Source organism: Passer domesticus, chromosome 4, assembly GCF_036417665.1.
Source record: "Passer domesticus isolate bPasDom1 chromosome 4, bPasDom1.hap1, whole genome shotgun sequence".
Taxonomy (NCBI): Eukaryota; Metazoa; Chordata; class Aves; order Passeriformes; family Passeridae; genus Passer; species Passer domesticus.
The window spans coordinates 37,004,726-37,021,710 of NC_087477.1; the positions used below are offsets into that span (position 1 = coordinate 37,004,726).

At 38.5% G+C, this 16,985-nt stretch overlaps 1 long non-coding RNA gene across 1 annotated transcript; it reads left to right on the forward strand.

The window, feature by feature from the left end:
* Window positions 1–1,332: 1,332 nt before the first annotated feature.
* On the forward strand, window positions 1,333–4,791 carry LOC135299969 (uncharacterized). Its single transcript, XR_010361817.1, has 3 exons — window positions 1,333–1,482; window positions 2,710–2,817; window positions 4,646–4,791. It is a non-coding gene; the product is annotated as an uncharacterized LOC135299969 (long non-coding RNA).
* The last annotated feature ends 12,194 nt before the right edge of the window (window positions 4,792–16,985 follow it).

A 16,985-nucleotide genomic window follows, 5' to 3' on the forward strand; every position in this document is an offset into this window, starting at 1 on the left:
TAATTTTTAATTTTAGTTTTTATCTTTTAATAGATCCATTAATTGTGGACATTGAATGATGTCCCAAAGGCAGTGGGGATTTTACAAAGTGTTTGTAAAAATATTTTTAGAAAAGTGTTTACAAAAAAATTATGCGTGATACTGGGCTTTTTTTTAAAAATATTCATTATTTTTATCTTTTAAATCCTCTTGCTACTTTTACTTAGAGTTTTCTTATCTTCAAGTATAATAAATCAGAAATTGAACGGGTAGGAGTTTTACTGGAACAAGAAAGTTTAAAATACATTATTGTTACTTCATTTCAGATTAATCAGGCTGTATAAAGGGAGAGACAATGTGTGTCCTCCAAGTCATATCTGTATCTTGGGTATGAGCCAGGAGAAATTAAGTGGCTGCATGTTGTTCACGCTGTGGTGAGCTTGGTCCTCTGCACGCTGCTTGTGGGCAGATTGTGATCACATCTTTACTGTAACCTGCAATGCTCTGCAAAAACTTGAGCTGCCTCTGCTTAGTTAGACAAGTGCTAAAGTGTTTGCAGTGTTGGAGCCTGCTGTCATGCTTGTCTTTCTTGCTTTTGTGTGTGGGTTAAGAGCTGAAGTGTGAGGTCCCCAGACACAAAGGACAGCCGCCTTCCTCCTCATCATAGCGTTCATGGAGGAGATAGGGTCAGCAGTTCTTCTAGGCTGACAGGCTCAGAAGGTGTCATGGTTCTGGCCAGAACAGGGTTAATTTTTGCAGCAGTCAGGAGGACAATTGGTTAGGACATGGAAGTCATTCCATAGCACCTAAAGTTATTTTCTGGGGGTGGGGAAAGGGTGCCCTTCCAGTCGCTTAGGAGCAATCAGGTTGTTTATGGCTCTGTGTGGAGAACAAATTGCGTGTGGATCACTCCCCTCTCTCATACACTTTATTATTAACACTGTTGCTGTCACTGATCACTTTTTTATTTCGTTGCTGTTTCCAGTAAATCGGTCTTATCTCAACCTGTCCTCTTTACCTTTTGTTCCTCCAATTCTACTTTTTAGCCCACTGCAGGAGGAAGTGAGCAGGTGACACATGGCTTGGAGTGTTTCAGTGGATACTCTAACGGGGAATACTATTCCTAAACCATGACAGAAGGAGACAGATGAATACTCATAACTGTGACTATGATTTAAAATTTTAAACTTCTACAGCTACTCTGTTTGCTAGAAGGGCAGTGATGACAAAGGCAAACTTCAGCTAGCTGACCAGGCTTTGAAAGTCCAGTTCATAGGAGTGAGGGAAAAATCAGGTCTCGATATCTAAGGATGAAAACGGTTTACCTTTTTTTTCATCTGGGGGCATATCAAGTGGCCTGCTGTCAGGCAGAGGAAATGAAAGAGGGATGAGACAGACAACTGGAATTGCAGGTGATTCTACTGGCTTTGTGATGAAACTTTGATTCCTTGAAGGGGAGCAAGTGGTACAGCAAACTCTTCCTTCATTTCAGTGTATGAGAAGGTAAAATGTGTTTCATTAAAACAAGATTCTAAATGTGTTTCATTAAAATAAGATTTTGAAAAATACTTGTGTGATGACGACTAGATTCTCAGAGATAGTTTAAAGAAATGTGCACAGCATTCTGTGAACAGATAAAACGTCATCTGTAATTCTTTGGATATATTGCCTGTTACATGCACTGTCGTACTCCGTTCAAGGTCTTATCAGTAAAGCATGTAGAATAAAATTGCTAGCACTAATAGGGCATTGTTCTAAAATGGCTTTGTCTGTCAAATGAAAGTCAGGACCAGAAAAGGTATTTAACTGTGCATCTGCTTTTAATGGAGATACGTGAGCAAAACTCACATAATGAAGGATTTTAAAATGTTGTTGGGCTGTTCCTAACTTTTCTTAAGCCAATGAATTTATAGACATTGTAGAGTAGATAAACCTAAAGGCTCAGAATTCCATAAAACAGTCCCATAGATTGATATCTTATGGAGTAAACAATTTCTATGTAACCAGACTGTGATCAATTCATCCCAAGATAATTAACAGAGGACACAAATCTCTGAGGTACACTGGAAAGAAGCAGTTTATATACATATACACAGATAAAGGTCTTTTGCTGTCACAGTATTTTCACTAAGTTTCCCTGTGTGTTTTTTTGTCAAGTAATTTGAATTTTTCTATTTATTAGTAATTTGGTTAGTCTGTTTACCCTTGTTATTCAGTGTGTTCCCATTGCTTGAAGTACAGCAAAATGCAGCACAAAAAGACAGTCTGTGACCCTATGTATATATCATCTTTGCAGAGAAATCCTATGTACACAGTAGAGGAAAGTAATAAAAGTATATTTGCCTACAGGACAGCAAGTGGTCTCAGCATGCAAGGAACTTAACCCTTGTCAGATTATTTTGGAAGAGCCATCTGTAAAAGAGGGATATGAGCCCTGTGATATGCATATACTAAAATCCCATGTAAATACCAAGGTTTCAGTGCAGCCTGGCTATTCAGGCAGTAAATCTTAGAGGGACATCTTTTTTGGCCTGTAATAACTCAGACCATAAGTAGAACTAGAGACTGCTGTCTGTTGCTGGGGACAGGGTCTGCTGAAAGTAACAACACACAGTTAATTAATTCCAGATCTATGCATTGATTCAAATTTATCAGGCGAGATCATATATAAACATGAATACATCTGTATTATATTCAGAAGTATTTACTGTTCTGAAACATTTTCTCTAGGAGTTTGCAACATACCTGAATGTGCCCATTTGCACCATGTTCTAAAGAAGAAGGAAATTTCTTGCATCACAGTCCTCACCAGGTTAATTTCCCTTCCAAAGAAAGATGGTAAGCAGTAGGAAAAAAAATATGCATATGGTATAAAAACAAAATCAGATTTTATTACAGTATTGACTAAATACCTACAGACAGGTTTCTTTTTTTAGAGAAAAAAAAGCACTTGGGAAAACATTGCAAAAATGAGAAGTATTAGGGTGGGAAAGGGGTCAAGGCTGTGAGTAGGAAGCCCCAAATACAGGCACCAGGAATTAGATTCCTGTTGTATCCAAAAAAAAGAACAAATAGAAATGAGTTTTCAGGGTCACAACGACCAAGTGCACTTCAAAGCAGGGCATTGATTGCCTGGAAAGAGAAGTAAAAGTTCAAGGGCTATCTGGTGAAGCAGTAAATTCATGTTTCAGTCTGAGGAGATAATTTATGTTAATGTTCCTGGTGACCTGTGAAGCTTCTCTGTCAGTGGAAATGACAAGAGGGAAAATTACCTACAGCATCACCTGTCTGCTTTTCATAGCAGGTGGTAAAGCAGAGCACCAGAGAGAGGAGAGAGAGAGAGGTGTTAACTCACATTTTCGGCTCCCAAAGTTATTCCAGCCAAATATCTGTCATTATCAATACATCTGTCATGCTGATCCTTGTGGGTAAAAGTTAATGGTGGATGTTCATTTATTTTTTGGAACTTGTTTGATAGGTATGTTGGATTTTTTTAAAAGAAACCACTCAACAATTCCCTTTATAGCCAAGGAGCACATTAGTGCATAGAGTAATAGTGCAATCAAATTCTTCTAGAAGGCAAGCAATGCTGCTCTTTTTCTAGGAATTTAGCAGCATCCAGTAATCACAGTGATATGTGCTAGGTTCATGCATTCTCCCAGGGAGAGAAGGTAAGGGAATAATAACAGATGCTAGGCTGGGTATCGGTCTCTTGTGATAATAAAAACAACATTGAAGGTTTCAAGTGGGAAAGGCCTAAATGCAGAAAGTGTTGGAAGATCTGGTTGAAGATTAGTCTTTAAACCTCACGTGGGGGAAAGGGAGGTGAACTCTTTTCCATAAATCATCCGTATACTTAATTTGATATCAAACATGAACCTTAACATGTGTCATATAATCTGGTTAAATACACATGGGTCTTATTAAAATTGTGTGAGCCAAGGACTGTGCTGGTTTACACAACTTTGAGCAAGTCTTTTGCAAGGCAGCAAAAGTACCTTAATTTAGAGTGCTTTCATTTAGAGATAGAATTTAGGATGTTTTTAGTAATTCTCGTAATTGTCCTCATACTGGTGCTGACCAGGATCCTGTTGGTGGAATTGGAAAGATTCTTATAGCTCTGCAAAGGGAGATTCATTCCCTTAAATGCAAGTGGTTATCTGAGGTGTGGTGATTAACCAGGGAGAGAAACATTCCCGGAGCATCTGTGACTCTGAGTCCAAACCCACAACTGCTTCAGACTGGGAAACAGAGCTGGATGCTGTGAACCTCTCCTTTCCCCCCCAACTTTGTTTTGTATTGTTTTCATTTTTTCCTTTCTTTCCATTTTTCTTTTATTTGTTTCATTGTTTCGTCTTTTCATTCCTTTTTGTTTTCCCCTTTCCTTCTTTCTTTCCCTGGCTTCCATATTTTTCCTCTTTTATTTTTCCCTTTCTTCTTTCTTTTCTCTTTTTTATCACTTTTTCAAACCAGATGTGAAGTCCTCGGGTCTGAGCCAGGTGAAAAAGTTCTTATTTGGATTAAAGTGCACCACTTGTGCTGTAATATTTGCTATTTGGGACCAATATCAAAAATCAGCAGGTCAAGCAGATTTCTTCCATTGAATGTGGCTCCCTTAGTTTGGGATTATCAAATCCCAAATTTGATAACTGCTTCTGCCACACAGTGTGGGTTCCAGGCTCTGCTTCATCAGCACACTCAGAAGATACCAGTGATTACAGTGTGCTCTACAGGCTGGCAGAGGAATGAAAATACAGGAGGGGAAAGCAAGTAAAGGAGGATTTCTTGAAAGACAAGGCAGCAGCAAAGTCTGGATTGAAGCATCAGCTAACAGGCAAGCCTTAGGAAAACAAAGAGAGTTACTACATCTAAGTATATGAAGAGAGTCCATTTCTATCTAATTGAATTTATATTGGGTTTTTGGTATCACTATCAATGATCTATATGGTGTGAGTTAGGTCACACTCTGGTCATTGTGAGCTGTGGTGTTAGGGGATTTTTCCCAGTCAAATAGCTTAAAAAATATTTGGGAAACTAAACAAAGAGATATGAAAGGAGATGTGATAAACTTCTTCACTTCAGTGAAAGATGAAGATTCAGTCTGCAAAATATTCTGAAGCCCAAAATGCCTGTAAAGTAGTTGTGAAGATATATCAGTTCATAAAAAGGTATCTGTAACAGCTTAAAAATGAAGTGAAAGCAGGAATACAGGAACTGCAGGAGTCCCTGCAGGACGAGAAGTGCTAGCTGCGGTTGAATTTAGGAATTTTCAAGCTGCCCTACTCCAGTCAAAGGACAGAAATAAAGGTATTTTTATGCTGACATTTCACAGAATTCCTGTAGGAATCTTCGTTTAAACAAACAAACAGAAAAAGATGATGATTCTGGCACACTAGAAGCATCTTAACCTGACCTATGAGAAAAGATTCCTGAGGAATCTGGAAATGACAAAGATCTTAATTTAAATGTAGGAAAATTCTGAACTTGTGTGACCGAGGCACGGGGAACTCAACACTTTCAAATGTGTTAAAAATACAGATGATTTATTGCCATAGTTAGATGCAGGGAAACTTTAATCTTCTGGAACACCAGATCAGTATTTCTGATTAAACAAAACAAATACATAAAAATAAGGTTTTATCTGCATTATGTATTTGATTAAAAGTAGCCTTATCTTGTTTGAAGCTTAATTTTTAATTTTACTTCTCACATCTTGAAAGCATTTTAATCCTTTCTATAAATGTTTTGTGGCACTGAGAGTGCTGTGTTTCCCAAGTGTTAATCATAGGGAATAGTTTGTCTTGTGATGGGATGTGATCCAATAGTTAACTGAAGGAAGAGGTACAGTTCCATGAAATTTGGCACCAACTGAATCAGGCTCAAGGTGTTGCAAAATCAAACCTTCAACAAACACTGAACAGTGACTTTGAACTGGGAGAAAAAAAGCTATATTCTGATATTTTTTCTCTGGCAGAAAAATTTTCTTTATTCCATGAAAAGTTACTTCATTGGGACTTCTAGTAGAGAGAGGTATTAACATCAGGATTATGGTAATGCCCTGCTAACTTGATCAAAAATTACACATGAAACAATAGGTTTGATTGTTTATTTTTATTTGTTTAGGTTTTTTGGGTTTTGTTTTGTGATTGTGGGATGTTTTGTTTTGGTTTGGTTTTGGTGTTTTGTTTTGTTTTTCTCAGCATTAAATCCAAGACATTAATTGTTCTATGAAATGGCTTGGAACTGCTTCGATCATACCAGTTATTATTACAGGGAATCTTGCAAACATAATTCTGGGGATTTATGAAGTAATAACTTAGTGTGGTACAAAAAGGCTTAAATGGTAGAATTTGGGTATAAGTACTTTTTCATAGTTTCTTTCTGCTGAAGTATTTCAATTGAGACAGTGTCAAAATTAAGGGTGTTATACTTAGCTTTAAGGTCATTGCCTTGCATAGCTGAACAAAGTATCCATATTTTCCACCAAAGAGACTGAAGATGAAAATATCAGAAGATGAGCATATATAATTAGGACGCATTGATTTTAGCAACTTCATTTTGAGCTAGTAAAAAATACAAGTTCTTCAAAGTAAGAGAGAATATTTGTTTAATAGATTGGCCTTTGAAGCAAAACTGATGACCTTAAATATAGAATGCATAATTTCCTCAATTGAAGAAGAAATGTGGCAGGTGACTTTTTTTCTCAGTAGCTCTATGAGTCTTTCAATCAACATAGTGTGCTGCCTGCTGTCTTTTCCTGCCTGCATTCTTCATACCCTGTCTAAAAGATGCACAGTCTCATTCTCTTTAATTCCTTCTCAAAAACTCCATTCAGGGTTACCATACATGGCTCCCTCCCTTGTATTTGAGTGGCTTTGACGATATCTTTTTTCCTTGCGTGATTGGACACGTGCGTGCATTTCTAGTTTAGACACCTAAATTTGCTAAAAATATGGAATTCTTTTACTTATCTAAAAGCAAAGCACTCATTACATGCTGCAAGACCAACAGGAGGAATTTGGTGAAAGCACAGAAAATACAAAAGGAAAAGTAAAGTAAAAAGTAGATCGAGAAGTTATAAGAAAACTTATGTAAAAAGTTCTTTCTTTTTGATAAAAAGATTTGTAGCACACCTAATTTCCAATATATCTAATTTGGGTTTTGAAAGGGGTTTTTGATTTTAGGAGGGGTGTTAAAACTCTCTTAGTAATTGCTGTCCTTATTATTTGAAGCATAGCACTGCTGAAATCTTGTGTAGCGAAGATTATATATGAATATAAAAATATATGATCACTAACAGATGTAATTCAGCCTCAGTATTGTTTTTCTCCCATACTGCACTTAAACATAAGGAAAAAATATGATGCTGAAGGTATTCTAGTCTACAATGGCCATTAGAGAAAAACAAGCCTTGAAAATTTCATTTCATGATGTGAAAAAAATAAAAAGGAGTGATGGCCTGTTTGCAAAAATTCTGTTCAGCCACTGGCTTTGAATTCTTTTTTCCTGTTGACTATGTACCCAGGTAAGTCTATTCAGTGGAGAAATTCCTAATTTTTGTACAAGAAAGCTGAGGAAAAAAAATCCTCTGAATAATAATTTGACTTTGCTAGAGCTGATTTCATTGATGACAGAGTTTAGTTCTTCTAGATGATTAATTACACAGAAATAAAAAAGGAATAAATACTATTGATTGAGGCAGAGAAAGTAAAAGTACAAGTTGATCTCATTTGAGCTGACTATTATTGTTGTTGTTATTATTTTAGAATACCTTGGCCGGGAATTTGATTTGTATAGAAATTCTGATTTTGTAAATGTGCAATTTAAATTCTGAATATATACCTCTTCTCTTGAATTTTGAAAGGCATAAGTTTTGCTTAATGTAATATTCATCCTTATTGCCACTAAAACCATGGACTTCACTTGACTGTAATTTTAAGTAGTCAAAAATGGTTTTACTTCAGTATCTCACTGAAAATGTGATCTGTAGGAGATTAATGCACAATTTAGGGAGTCCTACTGTGGAAGCCCTTTGGAAAAAATGCTCAGATACAAAAGCCGATAAAGATGACGAAAGTTACTCTGGAACTGTATGCTATAAGAAGGGGGAGAGGTGGAATTTCTGACTGTGGATATTTTTTCTTAATTTGTATTCACAGTGTAGAAATATTTGTAAAGAATAACATTTAGGTAGCTCAGAAATTTTACAGCAGAGTAGAAATCTTATTGTATTTTTAGACAGTATTTCTTTCTAATGCTGGAATTAAGGTATCTTAATTTTGGCTTAGTAAAATCCGCTGTATAGCATTTTAACTAAGGTAATGCATGCTAAATACAATTTTTTTTTTGTTACACGTAACCAAAATCAGAATAAATACCAAAACAAAAATTAAAAACAAACTTCCCTCTATAATTATACTCTTGAACAATTGTCTTCTATATGCTTAAAAGCTTGCTAGTTAGAGGGATTTTGATTTGCTACTTATACGCAAGATGCCTTTTCCAAATTGTTTCAATACATCATATTAGGTACAGTTTTATATTTTCAGAGGGGTAAGCTGTGGCATACATATATCATCAGTTCAGTAAATTTAACTCTTATTTTATTGCATTCAAAATTGTTTAGCATGTGAACCAGAGAAGGTTATAGATTAATGCACAATTTTGCTGCGTGCGCGTGCGGCCGAAGTCTTTTCCACACAAATTCGTTGCACGCTTTCTAAGACAGTGCTTTGGGCTGTTTCCTACTCCAGACACGGTTTTAGTCCTGTTTCTGATCTTAGACTGAACCTCTGTTGATGACTCACTATTGATGGAATTTTTATTTTGCTTAAAATTATCGTGTGGGGGGAATATTGTCAATTCACATGACCTTAAATTCTGACCTGTGGTTTATGTCCCAGTGTTACTAGTTTTGCTTGAGGCGCAGAGTTGAGGACTAGAAGGGGCTCAGCAGAGGGTGGGAAGGAAAGCATTCCTATGCTAATTTGGATGAACTCTTCTCCATCTCTCTGTTTCTCTTATTTAACTTACAAAAATGTGATCAATAACCCTTGACTGTCTCAGACTATTTTGGAGTAACACTGTATCGGAACACTAATTTTTAAAAAGCAGCATTTAACCCATTTGGACTCTAGATGTGGACTCAGGTAGCAGCTCTGTTGGCAGAAGTTTGCTACAAAGCTTCCCTTTACATACTCCAAGTGTTGAAGCCCAGTTGAGGCTTTGAACAACCACTCATTGGCATCTGTAGAGAGCTCCCATCACACCACAGAGCACTAAAGTGGTGTTTTCTCTGAACTTGGTAGGAACACTAAAAATGCTTTTCCTCTAGCTGCTTCTGCACTGGTGGTGTTTGCAAATTTGGAACAAAAAGCTTTTTTAGGACTTGGTCCAAAAAGATAACAGATTATAATGCTGCTTAAAAAACCCTAAAACCATTTGTAACGCAGTTGCCAAGTTTGAGAAAGAGCCCAGTTAAACCTATTTAAGTCCTCTCTCGTATATCATTAGAGATTTACCATTCAAAATCTCTCCATTAACGTTATTTATGGACCATTCAAAGTAATATTATTTTATGTTAGAGGGAAATAAAACTTTAGGGATTAAATATTTTACTTGTCAGTGTTCATTCCAGTAAATGTATTTTTCCCTAGCTAAATCCTAGAGTTCTTAGGATAATAGTTTGCACTTGTAAATACTTGTATCTGTGACCCTGATCACTCTTTTCTCATCAAAAATGAAATAATTATATTTCACAAATAGTTCAGCCAGCCAACCTTTCCTGCGTTGTCCCACAGTTCTGTTTCAGTTTTGCTGTAACCTGAGGCTGATATTTCATAGTAAAATCAGGAACAGAGCTAGGAGGAACTGACTCCTAGAAGATGTTGGCTATGACTTTTTGAAAGCAGAAATAAATTTGGTTCACTTATATCCCATTCACATTTGATAAGATCCTGTAGGTGCACAGGTTCAACTGGGGGTAGTCTGGTAGTAATGAAAACAATTTCTCCTTTTCTTCACAGATTTTAGAGCAACAGTGAGTCAGCATGCACCATCAGAAAGATGGTTTTGTAGGGAAAATAACTTCTTTCATCTCCATACCCCTTTCAGTTACTGGTACCTCTCTGCTAAGCATTGAGTGACAGTTTTGGTTGTGGTTTTTCATAGGTGATGGATAAAGATTTTCTATGTCTGCCAGAGTCATCCTGAAGAAAAACGTGGTACATGGGATATGAACAGCAACCTTTGTGTATGTGATGTGTTTAGGAGTTATCACATATGCATGGCATAGCCTTTGTGCAGGGAAATCTTCCCTGTAAGGCTGTTCTAATGAAAGCAACAAATCCAACCCGGGTCTGATTCTATTTCACACCACGAGGTTGATTCTCAGAAAACCTGGTGTGTGCTGCAACCCTTGTACCCTGCTGGCTGCTCATGTGTGAATCACAGTGCTGCTCTGTACCTGAGCAGAGCTGAATCCTCTAGGGCTGAGTCTGACAGTAAAGACCCTCACTGTGCCTACAGTTTCAAGCTTCATTTTTTGCCCACTGTACTATTTATTTGTCCATTCTATAGTGTTCCACACTTATCAAATTAAAAATAATGAATGGGTCAGAAAAGTATTTCCAATCTACATCTGAAAACAGAGGAAAAAGACAGTTCCTTGCTGGTGTCCTTCATTAACCATACAAAAAAAAGCATCTATTGGGCTCAAAACCCAAAAAAATGTGGGTTGCTTCATGGATGCACAGTAGATCTGTGTCAGTGCGCAGCATAGAAACAGAAAAATGTAAATGCCAGATTGATTTTATTTTATATGGGTTACTGGGAGGAAAAACTGTCCTTGAGCTGGATAGGGATCTTTCATCTGTTATGTTACTATATATAAGACATTTTTTTCCTTTGCATACTGTGAATGTATTTTGCATCATGGCATATACATTTGTGTTGCTGTGGAAACACAATAATATTATTTTGGTCGTCCTAGGAAACACAGACGCAACACCTGACAGTGGTGGTTGTACCAGTTTGGATGGATGTTTGTTTTCTTTTCTGTCCAAAAAAATCTTCCATTCCCTCCTGTACCTGAAATAACAGAGGTTCTTGTGATTATTAACATTATCTTTAAGTATCCATTCCCACAAAATAGGACAGGCATTAAAATGTTCAGTCTCAGCAGTATGGGCTTTCCAGTTTATGGCACTGGTCCAGGTAAGTCACTTTTGCCCTCACTTAATATCAAACTTGTGAGAAGTCCCACTGAAATCCATGGGACTGCTCATGTGCTCAAAGCTAAGTGCATTGTGTAAGTGCTTTGCTGGACTGATGCCGAACTAGAAGCATATGACTGGCCTGTGGCTTAGAGCAAGTGCTTGAGGACCTGAGAAAGTTTGTGGCCCTTGATTTGGTTTTAAAATGGAAGAGGACTTATTATCTATCCTTGAGTTTCCATGTTTCTAACTACTCTGTCACAGAATCACAGAATAAGCTGAGTTGGAAGGGGCCCATCAGGATCATCGAGTCCAACTCCTGCCCCTGTGCAGGACACCTCAAGAGTCACCCCTTGTGCCTGAGAGCATTGTCTGAACTTTCTGAACTCAGACAGGCTTGGTGCTGTGACCACTTCCCTGAGGAGCCTGTTCCAGTGCCCAACCACCCTCTGGATGAAGAACCTTTTCCTGGTGTCCAGCCTAAACCTCCTGGGACTCTGCTTCATGCCATTCCCTCAGGTTCTGTCACTGGTCACAAGAGTGAAGATATCAGTCCCTGTCTCCCCTTGTGAGGATGTTAAAAACCAAAATAAGGTCTCCCTCAGTCTCCTCTTCTCTAGGCTGAAGTTTTTAACATTTTTGGGGAAAAAAGAATTATGGAATGAATTTGAGGGGAAGTTGTACAGGGGGGAACTGGTTACCTTATGCCATGGGAACGTATGGGATTTGTTGTGATTTAACCCCAGCCAGCATCCAAGCTCCACACAGCCACTCTCCCACTCCTCCACCAGTGGGATCAGGGAGAGAACTGGAAGGGTAAAAGGTCAAAACCCCGTGGATTGAGATAAAGGCAGTTTAATAGGGAAAGCATGCACAGCAAAGCAAAATAGGCGCATGCACAGGCAAAGCAAAATAAGGAATGAATTCAGTGCTTCCCATGGGCAGGCAGGTGTTCAGCCATCTCCAGGAGAGCAGGGCCCCATCCCGTGCGGTGGTTACTTGGGAAGACAAACACCATCATTCCAAACGCCCCTCCCTTTCTATTTCTTCCTCCCACATTACACATTGTAATGTCGTGTGGTCTGGAATATCCCTTTGGTCAGTTTGGGTCACCTGTGCTGGCTGTGTCTCCTCCCAGTCCCCTTGCCAGCGTGGCAGTACAAAAAGGCCTTGGCTCTTTTGTCTGCTCAACAATGACAAAAACATCTTTTTGTTATCGACTCTGTGTTCAGCACAAATCCAAAACACAACCCCATACCAACCACCGGGAAGAAAATTAACTCTTACCCAGCACGGGGCTATTGAGGTGGTTTTCTGGGTGTTTCTGCAAAATTTCAGGTTTGCCTTTTCTTCTGCTCTTCTGAGGGAAGTGAAGCACAGGCTTCATAATAATTGCTGCATTATTTTATTAGCAGTGAAACCCTGTATGCATTTTGTAGGTTTTTGACCGTGTGCAGTACTACACCGAGTTTTGATTTTTTTTTCTGTGTGTCTCCATAAAATCTGTTTTCACAGAATCATGATTGAAAAATTGTATTTGTTTTATAAAGAAACTTAGATTAATTTTATAATATTGCATGCAAACATCAAATGAGTAAACACAATTTCTCAGTAAAATCAGGTTCATAATCTGTTACACATGGTTAAGGAAACACATTTTTTCCTTAGACCATAGATTTATGTCTAAAGCACTCTTTCTGATTTGTCCATATATCCTTCCTTGTGTTCATTGTTTTATAACTATATTTGAATGCCTGTGGCAAAAACAAAAGCCAAGCATTTCAGCATGTAAGAATATATTTAGTCTGTATTTATATATGGACCAAAGTTCCTGGAAGAAAAAGTTGATAGGCTCAAACATGAGCCCAGTATAATGATAAATTTTAACTCCCTGTGGATTTCTTAGTGCTGACAGAAAAAATACCTTGGAATTCTGCTGACCTTTTTCCCAAAGGACCTGGCCCCAGTTACTCCTAGTTACTGGCTTCATATAGTACTGTCAGTAAGAATAACTGCTCTTCATTCTGTGCAAAACTTTGTAACTTGTCCAAAGTACAGTGTTTGCGCATGAGATAGAAGCAGGTAGGGAGGGAGAAGGAGCAAAGAGGAGTGGCAGGACTTGTACTTCCAGAAATTGTTTATTTTACTTTTTGAAACTCACTTCTTCTCCTATCATTCTCTTAGCATTCCTTTCCCCACAATCATTATTGCTTTTTGCTGTATTCTAAGATGAGCAGTGTGTGAAACAGAAGGTGGACCATGCAGCAGCAGACATGTGAGTCTTGAAAAAATGTAAAGTATCTCTGAGAAGATATTTTTTGTTAGAAACAGTGTTCAGAGGGGCCTTCATTCAGATAAATGGGCTGACAGACAAGAAGGAAAAAATGGAGAAAGCAGTTAATAAAACCTATAACTCTTAGGGTTTTTTATCTGGTGGAGGAAGGGCATACATGTCTGATTCTTCAGAGACAGTTTGGGTGTGGTGGACATTTCTGGCCTCACTCTCGCTGGACGCGGCGTTGGGTGTCAATAGCACGCAGAGCAGCACATCTGCATTTTCTGGCCTGGGATAGCTTATTTCATTACTACATCCGTTTGTGGGGAGTAGAGAGAGAGTGAATCTGCTCCTTAGGGAGGCAAATCCAGTGAAATGCTTGTGCCAGAGCTGTTCTGTGCTCCATGCACAAACTATGTAACACTCCAACTGCGTAACTGAGAGGTGACTGTAGTTCTGTTCATATTAACCTATGTAGTTTCTTCAATAATATATGTTTAAACTTTATTGTGAGAGAGTGAGAAAGTAATCTTCAGAGGAAAAGCAAAGCATTCCGTAAAACCTGAGGATCTGTGCAATGCTCTGCTACCTCTTTACCCGGACAAAGGGCATTCCGAGGACATGGCAGAGGGGCTGCCATGCCTCAGTGCTGGTGCTTCCTGCACAGTGGAGGGCACCTGCCAGGTGATGATTCAGACCACCTGAATTAAGGACTTAGCTCCCCCACCCAGTGCTGTCAGGACTCCGGCTTCCTCGTGTAAGTGCTTGATTTAGATGCTTTAAAGGAATTACATGTTCCTGTATTATTTCTGAGCTGAAGGTTTCTTCCTGAAAATTTTGGATCTACACATGTCATAAATCAGCGTAGCTCAGTATCAAGTTTGATTCTGGATGACATTTCCTTGTGTGGACTGCAGTTTAGCACCAAGGCTAAATGTATTCTCATGCTGATGATGCATTGAAGTAAGTGGAAATCCTGACAGTGCTGAAGCTAAGGGCAAAATTATTTGGCTTCAGTCTATATTCCAGTTACACAAAGATAAATTTAATCTCCTGTTAACTTCTAGGGGCTTGGGGTGCACATCCCCAGAGAGCACTTACTCGCTCTTCCCTGCTGACCGCCAGTAACTTCTTTCTGATTTTATTATTTTCTCTCTGTCATAGCTTAACATCTTTATGATGCTGTCCCACTCTCCATCTGTCAAGCACCAAGGACCTCTCTTTGTGTCATTCAAGCCTCTCTTTGGAACAACTTTTCTCTGTGCAGACCTCTCCTAGTAAAACTGCTTTTGTCTGTGGTCTTAATGTTCCTACTTCTTTGGGAACAGGGAGAGATTGCATGTTTTATCTAGTGATTGAGATGTGGCAGTAGTTTAGACCATGGAGTCTTCAGGCATAAGTCTTTATCTTGCCTCTTGTTGAAATATTAGATAGAGTTATACTTCTCTGCTCCTTTTAATTCTTGTTTCTTTGATTTTCCATAAAAATTTGATACCCTCAAATCATTATACCATCATTTGATACAATCAAATTATGATTCAAATGAACACACAGTCTATAAAAAATACTATTCGAAGAAGGGATTGATTTCCATTGCATTCAAAGCCTTTTTATTCCATGTAGTATGGGCACAAATCAAGATCCGGTGCTTTTATGATTTATAACCTTTTTAATAGCAATAGATTGTGTTGAAAATAGTATTTCATCTTTTATAACATTTTTCTTTTTTTTCTTTACCAGTAAATGATGAAGATTGCAATAATGAAAACAGCATAAAACTGAAAAAAATATGCTTTTGTACAATTCCTTCACTTGTCTTTCCCCAGCCTATATGGGTAAGACCCTTATCTTTTACCCTAAGGCAAAAAAAATGAGGTATAAGAAAAAAATGTAGCAGAAGATACATGATCTGTTACATCATTGTTGACCATGCAAATAACTATTTCTACTCTCTAAATTGGTCTTCTTGATTATGGTAGTTAGGAAAACATCTGTTTCCATTTTCACATGTTCACTGTTTTGTTTTTGTTATGATGAAGACCACCATTAATGTGTACCAGAATTTGATTAGGTATTGCATTGATGGAAACAAATCAATTTGCATGCACATAAGTCTCCCTGGCACTTGTTGAGGACCAGGACTTATTACTATGCTAAAGACAGGGGGTGGGTCTGTTAGGTGAACAGATGTGAGTACAAGGGACCCTAAATCTTTGGTTTGGATATTTATTAGGATTTATGTAGTTTGACCAGTCTGTATTTTAACATAATTTGTTAAGCTATAGTATATTTTATGCAAGTTATGTAATATAAATGTAAGCACATTTTAGAAGCTGATCTTCAATAGCAGTTGATACTGGTAATCAAAGGGACAAGTTAAAATGAAGAAAAGTATTGCAACTTGCAGATACAGAAGTGAAGTGATTTGGTAAATGATTAGAGAGATGAAGGACATTTTAGGAAAGGGCAGTTGCCAAAAGAAAATTTAAGCAAACCAATAGACCCCAATAGTCTCAAGCCTGAGACTGACAGGAGAACTGTAGATTGTCTTCAAGTTTTCTCTGACTGTCTCTGTCTTCTACAAGCTCCCATTGTCTTCTGTCCTCCCCACAAGCTGGGAATTAGAAAGCACAGTATTATCTCACCCAAGGGAGAAGCAACCTGACATTACCTAAAATGAAGAAGAGGGGAACCTGAATGAATTAACAGCGATGAGCTGAAGGCTCGGTGCTTGCAGATGAGTTTAACAGTCGGGCTGGATGTTATTTATAGCAATGCAGGTAGAGGCATGGTCACCTGGGGATTTAATGGGGTTTAACTCAGAGAAGCTTCCTCTGACCACAGGTTGGTCTGGATCAAGCATTTGTTTTGCAGGCAATACAGACTGTCACAGGTAATTCGTTAGAGTGACAATGACCAGGATTGCCAGTTAAAGTTCAGAATACGGTGAAGTGTGTGAAGGCACGAGTTGGCCATCCTCCCATCTCATGGTACCCATCTCCATGCTTTGTGGTACCTTGCCATGCTCCACTTAATGTCTAGGAAAAGGCTATTTGCTGACCATTATAACTAAAATTAATATGGGATGAGAATAAACAATACACTGTGGGACTCATTATTTGTCTTCCAGATGCAGAGGGTGAGGAAAATATGGGAGTTACTGTTTACCTTACAGTACTCGAATTCTGATGGCCACAGTCCAGGCCCTGACTAATGGTTTTGAAATGCTGAGGACAGAAGTTAAACAGGCATCTACATCCCAGACCCCACTGGGGAAACCCTGATTAGTGTGCAGAGGGTGAGAAGCAAGGGAAGCGCTGGAACCTGAAGCCTGGCCAGGAGCATAAAACCCACAGGGCTTGTGGCTATTGCAGGTAATAACAAAGGGACAGTGTCCACAGGAGGTGAGAGAGACGGCTCAGGGAAGGGCAAGTCACGGAGGCAGCGGGCTGAGGAGCCAGAGGGTCTGTGCTGCAGGTTCCAATCATGGCTTAGGGAAGGCACAGCGGCTGAGCAGT